The 13624-nt window shown below is 37.6% G+C and overlaps 1 pseudogene across 1 annotated transcript; it reads right to left on the bottom strand.

Annotated features, from left to right (window-relative positions):
- Nucleotides 1-1093: 1093 nt before the first annotated feature.
- LOC307125511 (myosin-4-like) lies at nucleotides 1094-9495 on the bottom strand (annotated as a pseudogene). Its single transcript has 32 exons — nucleotides 9289-9495; nucleotides 9050-9193; nucleotides 8809-8965; nucleotides 8679-8706; nucleotides 8457-8571; nucleotides 8228-8320; nucleotides 8016-8079; nucleotides 7824-7922; nucleotides 7643-7746; nucleotides 7422-7560; nucleotides 7171-7289; nucleotides 6935-7084; nucleotides 6672-6842; nucleotides 6276-6576; nucleotides 6086-6156; nucleotides 5844-5931; nucleotides 5611-5728; nucleotides 5396-5519; nucleotides 5168-5304; nucleotides 4666-4921; nucleotides 4320-4562; nucleotides 4032-4208; nucleotides 3767-3912; nucleotides 3593-3683; nucleotides 3103-3492; nucleotides 2890-3016; nucleotides 2417-2535; nucleotides 2139-2335; nucleotides 1871-2054; nucleotides 1621-1786; nucleotides 1383-1507; nucleotides 1094-1286 (listed from the first exon to the last, which is right to left on the bottom strand). The product of its transcript is annotated as a myosin-4-like (transcript).
- Between the last annotated feature and the right edge of the window lie 4129 nt (nucleotides 9496-13624).

Genomic DNA, 13624 nt, shown 5'->3' with positions numbered 1-13624 from the left:
TCAGGTCCAGACCTAGCTAAAACACCTCGATCAAATTATCCCTCTCCGACCTGCATCAGCTGGTGGAAATATTTGCATAATGACGTCCAAATGCATACTCAAAGAAAGAAAGCGTGGCTTCGTTGTCCTAGTAGTGTTGTTATGTCATTATGCAAATATTTCCACCAGGTGATGCAGGTCGGTGAGGGAGAATTCGATTGAGGTGTTTTAGCTAGGTCTAGATAAGGTTTGGATAACACTAAACCTGGAGGGTTTTAGTGTTTCTATGCGAAAGCAAAAGCAGCACTAGATTTGCCCTTCCGAGAGTGGACACAATTAGGAATCAGTGGTTAAGATTTACAACCCAAATGTTTGAGTGTGTACAGTGTATTTTATGGAGGACAATTTCCTGATGTTAACCTGGGAAAGTACAAGACCGTGCACAAAGACTAATCTTTTCTAATAATTTCTAAAATAAAAATGGGGCAATTCCAACTTTGCTAGGGCAATATGGCGCTTCTGAACCAGAGCCTGTAAGTATGTTTTATTATTTGTTAAAGTATTATTTGCTATGACTGATCAAATGCATTACACCCAATACAAAAAAACCTAATCTTTGAAAATATCATTATATGACCCCTTTTAATTTCATTGTAAAACCAAAAAGCCCTTACCTGAGAGTGCAGCAGCCCAACACGCTCACTGGCGTCCACCAACTCTTGTTCAGCCACTTTGCGGCCTCTCTCTGTCTGCTCCAGAGCAACTCTCAGCTCCTCAATCTCAGACTGCATCAGAGTGCTTCTGCGCTCCACCATGGCCACTTGCTCCTTCATGTCTTCCTGTCCTCTCTGGGCATCATCAAGGTGCAGTTGGGCGTCCTGAACAAAACAATAGATTTACAATAAGCTTTTGATGTATTTTATTTTGGCCTTTTACTAACATGAGTTAGATTATTCCAATATATTAATACATCCCAAAGCTGAACAGAAGTCACATACCTTGAGTTGACCCTGGACGTTCCTGAGTTGTTTCTGGGCCTCAGCAGCCTGGCGATTGGCGTGGCTCAACTGAATCTCCATCTCATTAAGGTCTCCCTCCATCTTCTTCTTGATTCTCAGGGCATCATTCCTGCTCCTGACTTCAGAGTCCAGAGTGCCCTGCATGGATTCAATGACTCTCTGGCTGTTCCTCTTGATCTGCTCCATCTCCTCATCCTTCTCTGCAATCTTCCTGTCAACCTCACCCTTGATCTGGTTTAGCTCAAGCTGGACACGAAGAATCTTGGACTCTTCATGTTCCAGGGTGCCCTATGAACAACATTTAAATATCAGAATGAAAGTATGAATTAACAACACATTATGATGCTTCTTGTAAGAATTCCATATTGATCTTCAGATACTCACTTCAGCCTCCTCCAGGGCGGTCTGAATCTCTGACTTCTCAGTCTCCACTGCCTTCTTGGCCTTTTCCAGCTCATGGATGCTCTTACCAGTCTCACCTAACTGCTCTGTCAGATCTGAAATCTCCTCTATAGAAAGAAAAAAAAATATTATCTGAAATCATCATCACGTGTTTACTTTTTAATGCTCATTTGGAATTAACACATTGAAGTCTTTTCTAATTGAACAGTTTCATTATTACGCTGCAGATTCTTGTTCTCTCTCTTGAGAGTCTCCAGCTGATCCAGACTCTCCTCATAGGAGTTCTTCATCTTGAACAGTTCAGTGCTGAGTGAACGAGCCTCTTTCTGGGCACCTTCCAGCTCTGCCTGACCTTCCTCATATTTCTGTTTCCATTCTGCCAAGACCTATGGTGGAGATATTTTAGGATCGGTTCGCTTATAGCATGTTATAGCAAAAGAGAATATCATATAATGACTCAAATTGTTTACCTTGTCAAAGTTCCTCTGTTTCTTGTCAAGGTTAGCAGCCAAACCATTGGCTCTCTCCACATCAATCATGAGGTCCTCCACCTCACCCTGGAGTCTTTGTTTGGTCTTCTCCAGAGATGCGCATTTGGAGTTCACTGCCTCAATTTGTTCCTCTGCCTCTTGCAGACGCTGAGCCAGCTTCTTCCTGTTAAGTAATACACATTATTTGGAAATTCCAATCTATAAAATATCTGTCATAATTGGGAATATTATACAATAATATACATACTTGGACTCTTCAAGCTCCTCAGTGCGCTGGATGGCATCAGTTTCATATTTGGTTCTCCACTGAGCAACCTCACTGTTGGCCTTTGACATTCCCCGCTGCAGCTCAGCCTTTGCCTCCTGCTCTTCCTCAAACTGCTCACGGAGCAGGTCACAGTCATGACGGGCTGATTGCACAGCATGGGCCAGTGCGTTCTTAGCCTAGGAGACAAAGTCACATAATATTAGCTTGTCTCAACAGTAAAGTAATTAAGTGTGTATGTATTGTTTATGCTGTATTACCTTAACCTCCTCTTCAATCTGCCTCTTAATCTCCTCAATTTGCTGAGTGAAAGCTTGTTTGCCTCTGGTAAGCTGAGAAACCAAAGCCTCCTTCTCCTCCAGCTGACGGCCAAACTCCCCTTTTGAGATTTACATTTAAATGACATGAGGAAAATTATTTATATTGATATTATGGAGGGAAGAAAAACTGTTTTTATGACAGTAGTGCCAATACTTTATAGTTGAAAAACTACTTGGACGGGGTCTTAGTGCACTGCTATCAGTCTAGTTTCTGTTTGACTGTATTACAGTAAATCACAACATGCTTAAAATCCTCTCAGAAAAGTTGCATATCAAACAATATGTCATTAATGTGTGCTACTGCCAGTGTGTAAACTATTTTGCCACTACAGGTTTGTGTTCATGCAAGTAATTTGTTAGTGGAGGAAATTAAAAATATATTTATATTTTTGAGATATTGTGCCACTTGTTACCATTTTCAGTTTGAAGTCTTGCTCTTTGAGCACTGAGGTCATTCATCTGGCGAAGGTTCTCATCATTCTTGGACTTAATTTCACTAAGTTGGTCCTCAAGTGTACGGCACATCTTCTCAAGATTAGCCTGTAAAAACATTTAATTTTATTTTTAAGAATCTTAGCCACATTTGATATATTTCCTTAAAAATTTTTTAGAATCAGTTCTCAAACCTTTGCTTTGGCAACAGCCTCCATGTTGCTGGAAAGATCATCGATCTCCATTTTGAATTCGCTCTTCTCTTTCTCAAGCTTCTGCTTGACGCGTTGCAGGTTGTCGATTTGCTCTCCCAGCTCGGCCACACTGTCTGCCTGCTTCTTGCGGAGGGCAGCAGCAGTAGCTTCATGCTGGAGAGTGGACTCTTCAAGATCACGACGCAGCTTCTGGAATTCAGCTTCTCTCTTCTTATTCATCTCGATCTGAGCAGCAGTGGCTCCTCCAGCCTCCTCAAGCCTCTCACTGATCTCCTCAAGTTCCCTAGAGAGATCAGCTCTCTGCTTCTCGACCTTGGCACGAGCAGCGCGCTCAGCCTCAATCTCTTCCTCCAGTTCCTCAATGCGAGCCTACGTGGAAAGTAGGTAATTAGATGATTTGTATTTGATCTGTATTTGATCATAATGATCGTAATGTTTGAAAAAATCTGATGCTGAAATCTGAAAATACCTGAAGCTCCTTAATCTTCTTCTGGAGTTGAGCACCCAGAGATTGTTCATCTTCTATCTTGCTGAGCAGCTGGCTCGTTTCAAAGTCTTTTCTGTGTGTAAAAGGGGAAAACAATGAATGATCTGAAATAAATGAAAACAATTATTTTTATAATAATTTGCAAAGAATTCTTACTTCTTCAGCTTCTCATCAGATTGCTGCTTGTCATTCTCCAGGTCCATGATGGACTCTTGGGCTAATTTCAGGTCTCCTTCAAGCTTTCTCTTGGCTCTCTCAAGATCCATGCGAAGCTTCTTCTCTTGTTCAAGGGAACCCTCGAGCTACAGGACAATGATTTGTAAAATATGTTCATTGTTATATAAATATAAATGTTATGTTCACAGTGATATATAACATTTAAACACAGTTAATTAATAACATGTTTACATAATCAACTCACATCATCAACTTGCTGCTCAAGTTTTGTCTTGGATTTGGTCAAGGTGTTGACTTTGTCCTCCTCGGCCTGAAGATCATCCAGTGTCTGCTGATGTGCCTCTTGGAGGGCTTTCTTCTCCTTCGTAAGCTTGGCAATGCTCTCATCCTGAGCTGCCATTTCCTCAGTCAGGTTCTTGACCTGTGTGATTTTTGGTTTTGTTTCAAATAAGCTAATATTTTACCATTTATATTCTATATCAACATATAAGACAGATATTAAGTCCAATCTTAAACCAACTCAATCTCCAACCTTATTCTCAGTGGCATGTTTCTCCTTCTCCACTTTAGCCAAGGTGAGCTCCAGGTCATCAATGTCTTTCTTCAGCTCAGAGCACTCATCCTCCAGTTTCCTCTTCTTGGCTGTTAGTTCAGCATTGATTTCTTCCTCATCCTCCAGTCTCTCAGTTGTCTCTTTGAGTTTCGCTTCAAGTTGGATTTTGCTTTTGATCAGACCCTCACACCTCTCCTCAGCATCTGAAAGATTCTCAGATTCCTGTAAAAAAAAAAAAAAAAATGTTGTTGCTATAGCCTTTGGAAACAGCATTGCACATTTTAATGGAGCTTAAATTCAATTTATTCAATTCAAGAATACTCACAGATGCTACTTGCAGCTGCAGATCATTTTTCTCTTGCAGCAGTGATACCATCTTCTCTTCAAGCTCCTTCTTTTTGGCTTCAGCCTTGGCAAGATCTTCTTTGCATTTTGTAAAGTCCTCTTTCATGGTTGCCAGCTCCTTCTCAGTCTCGGCACTCTTCAGCAGAGGCTTAATCTTGTAATAAACCTTCATCCATGGCCAGTGTTTGACATTCATGAATGAGCGGATGTTGTATTGGAGGGTGTAAATTGCATCCCTGATGAAACAATTGGGATGATCAAATACAGAATTATTGGTAAATGCATTTTTTTTTTAACTAGTCAACAAAATATTTTCTTCACTTTATGGGTCAAACATATTTGTATAGAATATTTTTAAATACCTTTAAAAAATATTTGCATTGATAACCCATAAACACTGCAAATTAATGTGGGTTATGAATCATTGTAAAATTTCCCACTGAAAAAGCTTTATACTTTTTTAATTTCATGACATTCCTTACCTTCTCGCCGTCATCTTCACAAACTCCCTCCTCATCAGGTAACCACGGCACAGAGCCTGAGTCATTGTGACCAGAGTTGCCAGTTTCTCATCACGCATCTCCTCAAGAGTACCCAGAAGACCAGCTTTGAAGAACACCTGAATTTATGTAAAACAGTAAATATATTGTTTTACCTGGCAAAATGACCATGATCACTGAATCTTGAAAGTTATAAAGCTGAATATTAACCTTTGTGTGTCCAAATCTGTACTCGTCATGATTAACATCGATGGATCCCAGGAGTTTCTCACTGGCCTTCTTGTTATCCATAAACTGTCCGTCTGGGATAACACCGGCATTCAGCACCTTGTATCTATTGAAGATTGGAAGATTTATCAAAATGCTTCATATCTTCTAATAAAGAGCCTACACAGGAAATTTTGTTTTCATGTGGTCAAATTTACCTCTGCTTGAAGTCACCATATTGGATTCTGCTGGGGAAGCCCTTTCTGCAGATTCTGATACCCTCCAGTACACCGTTACACCTCAGCTGGTGGATAACCAGGAAGTTCTCCATGAGACCTATAATTAACAGTTTACATCATGAGCTTGGTAAATTAACATTATAATTATTATATACATTAACTTTAAATATTGTATTAATATGAGAATATCTGTGAGCTCTTTATTACTTTACCTGGAGTCTTGGACTCATTAGGAATCAGACAACGCACAAAGTGAGGGTGAGTGCTCCTCAAGTTGGTCATGAGCTTGCCTAAGTTCTCCTGTTTAATAATGAAAAGATTCAGCATTCTTACTCAGATTCTATCAGTTGTTGATTTTTCTGATCTACACTCAAGCAAGGTGATGTACAGTCAATGCTTTTTAAGTCCTTTCAATTGAATCGTTATTCACATTTGGTCTCTAACAAAGACATACTCTGAACTGAGAAGACACAGTCTGCATGGAGCCACCCTTCTTCTTGCCTCCCTTCTTGCCGCCACCAGTCTCTATTCAGATAAAGAGACAAAAGAAAACATATAAAGTAATAACAAGAAAAGAGTGCAAAACTGGATCAAAGTTTGGTTAAAATTATGTACATAATCATGTTAACATTTCAGTTTATTACCCTCAACAACAGGTGGGTAGAGAGTAGCCAGCAGTTTGACAGAAGACTTCTGGTACAGCTGCAAAACAGACTCATTCAGTGGATCCTTGTTCTTGTCCAACCAGCCAGTGATGTTATAGTCCACAGTTCCAGCGTAGTGAACCAGGGAGAAGTGGGCTTCAGCCTTGCCTTTGGCAGGCTTTGGTTTCTCGAAAGCTTTGTTCTTGCCAAGATGCTGATCATACAGCTTGTTCTTGAAGGATGTGTCTGTAGCCTTGGGGAACATGCACTCCTCTTCAAGGATGGAGAAGATACCCATGGGCTGTTTATTAAAGAATGTTGTTTAATTAGTAAAAATTTAAGATTTTGAGAATGGACCATTAATGGAAATTAATAAGTAAAAAAATCGGTAAAGACCTTCTCAATGAGCTCAATGCAAGCGGCCAAGTCCATGCCGAAGTCAATGAACTCCCAAATAATGCCCTCCTTCTTGTATTCCTCTTGTTCCAGCACAAACATGGTGTGGTTGAAAAACTGTTGCAGTTTCTCATTGGTGAAGTTGATGCACAGCTGCTCCATGCTGTTGTACTGATGGAAAAAAAAATAACAGAAACATTTACTGACTGAATACTGAATATTATTCAATTTGACATAAAAAGAGATAAAATAATGATTCTTACATCAAAGATCTCAAAGCCAGCAATATCCAGCACACCAATATAGTAATTTCTTTGTTGCTTTGTGTCCAACATCTGATTGATACGAATGACCATCCACAAGAACATCCTCTCATAGATAGATTTGGCCAAGGCATTAACAGAGTTGTACACCTGTAAGAAAAGAGTGGATATTTTATTAAAAACTTCTGCTTTTTTGCTTTTGCAATAATTAGTCAAATTGAACAAATGCTACATACCTGTGGCACGGTCTGGCCTTTGGTCACAAACTCATTTCCGACCTTGACTCTGGGGTAGCACAAAGCCTTCAGCATATCAGCAGAGTTCAAACCCAGAAGGTAGCTGATTTTGTCAGCCTCTGCAATTAAAAACGTTGCAAAAAAATCCATCCCTTTTCTTGCCTTGAAAACTAAAACCATCCTTTTCTTTGTGTCAAAGAACTGCATGTTGACACACATTAGTACTATTTTACTATTTACTATTTACTCACCCTCTGTGCCATCAGGCTCAGCCTGCTCCTCACGCTGCTTCTGCTTGAACTTCATGTTGCCATGATGAAGCACAGCTCCAGTGAACTTGTAGATGCCCATTTTCTCCTCATTACTAAAGCCCAGAATGTCAATAGCGTCCTGTAAATTACAGAGAAGAATGAGCTCTAGGATCTGCCAGATTTAAATAGAATATGCCACAATTTAAACAGCAATGACTCACATCAGTAGCATCCAGCTCCACTGTATCATCAATGCTGGCCACTGTGATCTGACCCTGACTGCACATGGGAAAGTCATAGGGGTTGGTGGTGATGAGCGTCATATCTGTAAAAATACACAGCATTTATGAAAGAGCATCTTACAATATTATCTAAAATATTGAATGAAATATGTGCACCTACCAATCAACTCAGGCTTATGATTGGTCATCATCTGGTAGAAGATGTGGTAGCCCCTCTCATCTGGAAGCTGGAATGACACTCTAGACTTCTCCAGCAGATCTGTTGAGAGAATGTACTTGAGTCACAATCATCTGAAGAGTGATAGACAAAGATAAATGTGCAGGATGGATCAATGAAATTATGTCCACCTACATGTCTCAATGTCAGCACTAGCCAGTTTTCCAGATGTACCGAAGTGAATTCTGATGAATTTTCCCTGTTTAAAACAAAATAACAAATTATTATTAGTAGTAAATATTTTGTATTATTATTATTAATGATGACTATAATAATAATTATAAAATCTCTTTATAGAAAAATCCAACACATCTGACTAATTGAACTGCATGTAAATAAAAACTTACAAAACGAGAGGAGTTGTCATTTCTCACAGTCTTGGCATTACCATAAGCCTCAAGCAGAGGGTTGGCAGCAATGATCTGGTCCTCAAGAGAGCCCTGTGTTGTTTGAATGGTTTTCATTTATTTTCTATTTCATGACTAAAAACTGTTCATAGGCATTACACAAATTCACATATCATATAGTTTGTGGAATGAGTGTAAATCATGTATGACATAGTTTTATATCTCATACCTGCATTTTGCCGGGAGTCTGCTCTTTCTTCTTCTCACCACCTGCCACTGCAATTGTGGCAAAGTACTGGATGACACGTTTGGTGTTCACAGTCTTTCCAGCACCAGATTCTCCACTGGTTTATGAGAGATTAGAAAACAGAAGATGATAAGACATGAGGAAGTTCCACAAGAGAAAAATATAAATGATCTCAACATCTCTAATTGAAGGCTTGATACATACGTAATCAGGACTGACTGGTTCTCTCTGTCTGTTAATTTAAAGGTAAATATGTTTAAGCAATTGTTTTATAAAACTATGAATATGAATTTTTAACCTATATTTAATTCAGATCTCATTAATCAGATCTTACCACACAGCATGAACTGATAGGCGTTGTCAGAGACAGAGAAGATGTGGGGTGGGGCCTCCATACGCTTTTTGCCTCTGTAGGCAGACACCACTTCTGCATCATACACTGGGAGCCACTTGTAGGGGTTCACAGTTGCACAGAAGAGTCCAGAGTAGGTCTGAAATGAGCAGAGACGTGGTCTGATTACAACAACACAGACCAAATGAATTTCAATGTTGCTTTACATTGTTTCAGAACTTACGTAGATCATCCATGCAGCATAACGCTCTTTGAGGTTATACAGCACAGAGGCTTCATTGAGATGGGTCATCATGGCCATGTCCTCAATCTTGTCAAACTTGGGAGGATTCATTGGGTGGACATCATCCTCCTTAGCAACTCTCTCCTATAAATATTATACAGTCAATTTTAGATTAATCAAGAGCATGTAATGATTCATTTAGATTGAGCATCTAGTTTTAATGAAATGTATAAATTTACCTCCTTAGTGTCAAGCAAAACAACTGTGACTTTGCCACCGTCTTTGCTCTTGATTGTTCCCTTGAGATACAACTCTTTTTCATCAGCCACATAGCAGGCAGTCTTGGCATCAAATGGTTTGCTCTGAGCTTCGATTCTCTCCTTCTCAGGCTTACGGAGGTAAATGGCAGCCTTGCCATAAATGGCCATCTCCGCGTCCGTACTCATGGTGGCGGATTACTTCTGGAATTTAAAGATTGTCTCAATCATAGGTAAACAGCGTAAATTATCAGGCATTTGAACACTAATTTTGTGTAATTTAAAATAAACACATTTGTGGCCTAATGGTTAGAGAGTTGGGCTTGTAACCTGAAGGTGGTAGGTTCAAGTCTCAGTACTGGCAGGGTATTATTACCCACAACTGAGGTGCAGAGCAAGGCTCCTAACCCCCAATTGTTTCCCGAGCGCTGCAGCTCTGCTCCGTGTGTGTGTGTGTGTGTGTGTGTGTGTGTGTGTGTGGACTGGTAATCCCTACGTTATGGGGACAAAATGTCCCCACAAAGATGGCAATATCCGAAATCCTCATCCTTGTGGGGACATTTTTAGAAAACATCTTATAAATCAGACTAAGTGATGTTTTTTGAAAACGTAAAAATGCAGAATGTCTCCTGTAATGGGTAGGTTTAGGGGCAGGGGCAGTGTAGCGGGATAGAATATACAGTATGTACGGTATAAAAACCATTACGCCTATGGAAAGTCCCCATAAGTGTGTGTGTGTGTGTGCGTGTGTGTGTGTGTGTGTGTGTGTGTGTGTGTGTGTGTGTGTGTGTGTGTGTGTGTGTGTGTGTGTGTGTGTGTGTGTGTGTGTGTGTGTGTGTGTGTGCGTGTGCGTGTGCGTGTGTGTGTGTGTGTGTGTGTGTGTGTGTGTAATACTCACTGCTATGTGTGTGCATTTGCATGGGTGAAATGCAGAGCACAAATTACGAGTATGTTTATTCAGTAAGTTTATTTTTCCCATAAAATGTATTTAATTTCATTTAGCATCTTCAGTTTAACTTACCACACTGCCACAAGTTCTGATGAATTTCTCAAACACTGTAATACACACAGGAAGATATTATACAATAAAACCATGCTTATTTATTTCTAAAAACTACATTATAAAAATATTAGCTACTTATGTCTTTAAAAGAAGAAGACACAAATTGAATTACTGATACAGGTTATCAAAAAAGATGGCATCATTTTTTTTTTAAACTGTGTACATCTTGAAAAGGAAATTAAAGTGTTGTCTCACCACAAGCAAACTTGACTGGCCTTCCGAACGCAAAGGTCTCCAGTTCTACCCATGGTCTTTATACTGGACTTGCTTTGCAAGCAATGCAGAAGTTAAATGTGGCTAACACCAAATACGGCTAAAATCTGAGTCAGGAAATTGATCAGATGGACCATTTGGCACTTACCATAGTTGGGAATAGAACAAAATAACTGGAAGTAAGTAACACTTTAAGATATTGTTGAAAAGGTTTCAGTACTTTGCTTAAATATGCAAGATACAACATTTATTAAATTAAAAATTAATTAAAATTCATCAAATTAAAGGGGTGAACGAAATTACATTTAACGTGACTTGAAACAGAGGCAACACTTGGAATAATTTGTAATTCCTCTTCATGGATGTTCAGTGTGTTGTTTGGCAAGACTTGTCCACATAAGATAAGATTCCTTATAGTAAAAAAATGCAAAATGCTAGTCATATAGACCATTACTGCTAAACCAACCTCAATGATTACAGCTAATGGGTTGTAGGTAAGTGAATAAATAGACTTTTGTAAACTACTAATATTGGTCAATTAAATCCCTATAAATGTATATTATAATTAGGTTATTTGATGATTGATTTGATTTGGTATTTTTATTAAACTGTTATTGGCATTAACAAATCAGTGTCTGGATGTATATATTTCTCATATATGTTTACTATTGACTTCCTATTCAGTGTCATGTTGTAATCTGAATAATTTAGCCTTTACTGTACCTATGCATATATTTATTTTACATTTTACTGCTTTGCTTGATGAGTTTGCGTTCCATGGACAGGCTCTCTCAAGTATCAGATTTCTTGCTGTGCCTTAAATGTAAAAAGACCTGTACGTAGGACTGCAAAGTTAGAACTATGACTGTTATTGGCTCCAGTACAATTGCATGACTGTCTTTTTGATGCTTTTGGTTTGAATTCAAAATAATGATATACTGTACACCTTATAAGACTATCAGATAAGAAGGTCAAACAATTAAAAGATTGATAAATTCTTACTTGTCCTGACAGTGACAGTGTTTAATGTTTGCAAATCCCTTCTGATTTCAAAACTGTTTGGTAGTGACATTACAGTGACAGTATTCTGTTCTCTTAGTCTTAACACTTTTTGTGCATAGTTTGGTGAATCCATTTCTTTCAGGCCATAAGAATAATAAGATGTATCACTGACAGAGTACATAAGGATGTGGTGTTCATGTCATCATTACCACTTAACAATTAGCTTCATCATCATCATCATCATCATCATCATCATCTTTGCTAGTAAGCAGTAATTTGAACCCCTCGCACATACTATTCATGAATAATGACCATACATAATTTCAAGGATCATGTTTTATTCTCACAGCTAATACATATACGTTCTTAGGTTATTGCATATTCTTTCTGTCAAAAGGCATTAATCTTACTCTGAGACATTTTGTATTATAACACGTGTACTTGGATATGGACATCATTAGGTTAGTAAGATGTGGTTACATCAAGTACTGGACAGATATTTGTTTAATTCTTCACAATTACAATTGCTCAGAAATGTTTGCATCAATACAAACACAATTCTGCCATGTGTGCTGATCTGTATTGTGGCGTATAAAAATTTAACTAACATATTTCTGCAGAGTAAAAAAAAAAAAAAAGAACGCGATTGATCATCTCTTCCTAAAGAATAAACATGAATGAACATCTGAAGGTATATTGAGGATACATTACAACTTACTGTCACGTGGTGTAATCGCTCAATCCGTGTTTCAACGTCGGAAAGACCTCAATATAACTGTTTGTAAACTAAACAATGTCAGGTAGCATCACATTTACCTCAGGCAGTCATTCAGTGTCCACAGAATTGTATTCACTAGAGAATTCAACACTTTCACTAAATATATGCACTAAATGCATTTTTGAAAAATAATATGTTATTCATATGTTATGATATGTCCTCTGTAGTTGAGACCAGGGTTGTTTAAAAAATAAAATGACATGAAATTGCATGTATAGGCAAAAACAATGGGATTTATTTTTAATTCACGAATCAATTTTTAGGTTTCATGATTAAAACAAACTTTGTTTAAAGATGATTCTGGACTATTTTATGAAAGATATGACGGAAAGCATTGATTTACCATTTTACTTTATGCAATATGTGGGTTAAATGGCCATACTTGGATATTCCCATTCAATGCAATGTATCTATACCGTATCTAATTTGCATATTAATGTGTTCTTGGACAACATGCAATGAAAATAGACGTGTAATAATGGGAGTAATAATTGGCAACATTTTCATAATAATATCTAATATTTCATAGGAATATTGATATGTAATTTCTTTCCCTATTCACTTGTTGTGTCTCCAAAATGCCCAGAATGTGCTCTTTACAGGACATCCAGAACTGTGACAAGTATGATGTCAGAGAAATTCACTAAAATATAGTGTCCACTACAGTGGACAAAAGTCTATTCCTGGGTTCCAGGAGGATATTAGCCTATATATTCATTATTCTACTTAACCTGTTAGTAATGTCTTGATTATTTAATGTATGTTTAAATAAATATGTCATGAAAATGACAGACACTGTGTATAAATTATTATATTTCAACAACGAATTGGAGAAAAAACTATATATATATATATATATATATATATATATATATATATATATATATATATATATATATATATATATATATATATATATATATATATATATATATATATATATATATATATATATACTGTACAAAGAACTTAACCAAGTGGACTGTCTAAATTAGTTTTTTTATATATATATATATATATAATATAATATATAGGTTTTAATATATAGTTTTTAAGTTAGCTCGGTAATCTCTAGTTAACATATCCCAGTGCCTCTGGAAACTGTATATCAGACTGATATGGTGAAATTCACAATAAGTTCAGGGGAATTCTGTTCAAAATAGATACCAAATTTGAGCTACAAGTTGAAATTTTGTTTATGACTTAAATTGTTCGACAAGTTTCAATGCTAATGTAGCTAAAGAAAAATATGAAGCACAAAT

This window comes from Gobio gobio (genome assembly GCF_949357685.1).
Source record: "Gobio gobio genome assembly, chromosome: 4".
NCBI classification, from domain to species: Eukaryota; Metazoa; Chordata; class Actinopteri; order Cypriniformes; family Gobionidae; genus Gobio; species Gobio gobio.
The sequence above is the reverse complement of the archived record's forward strand: the minus strand, read 5'-3'. Positions and strand labels throughout refer to the sequence as shown.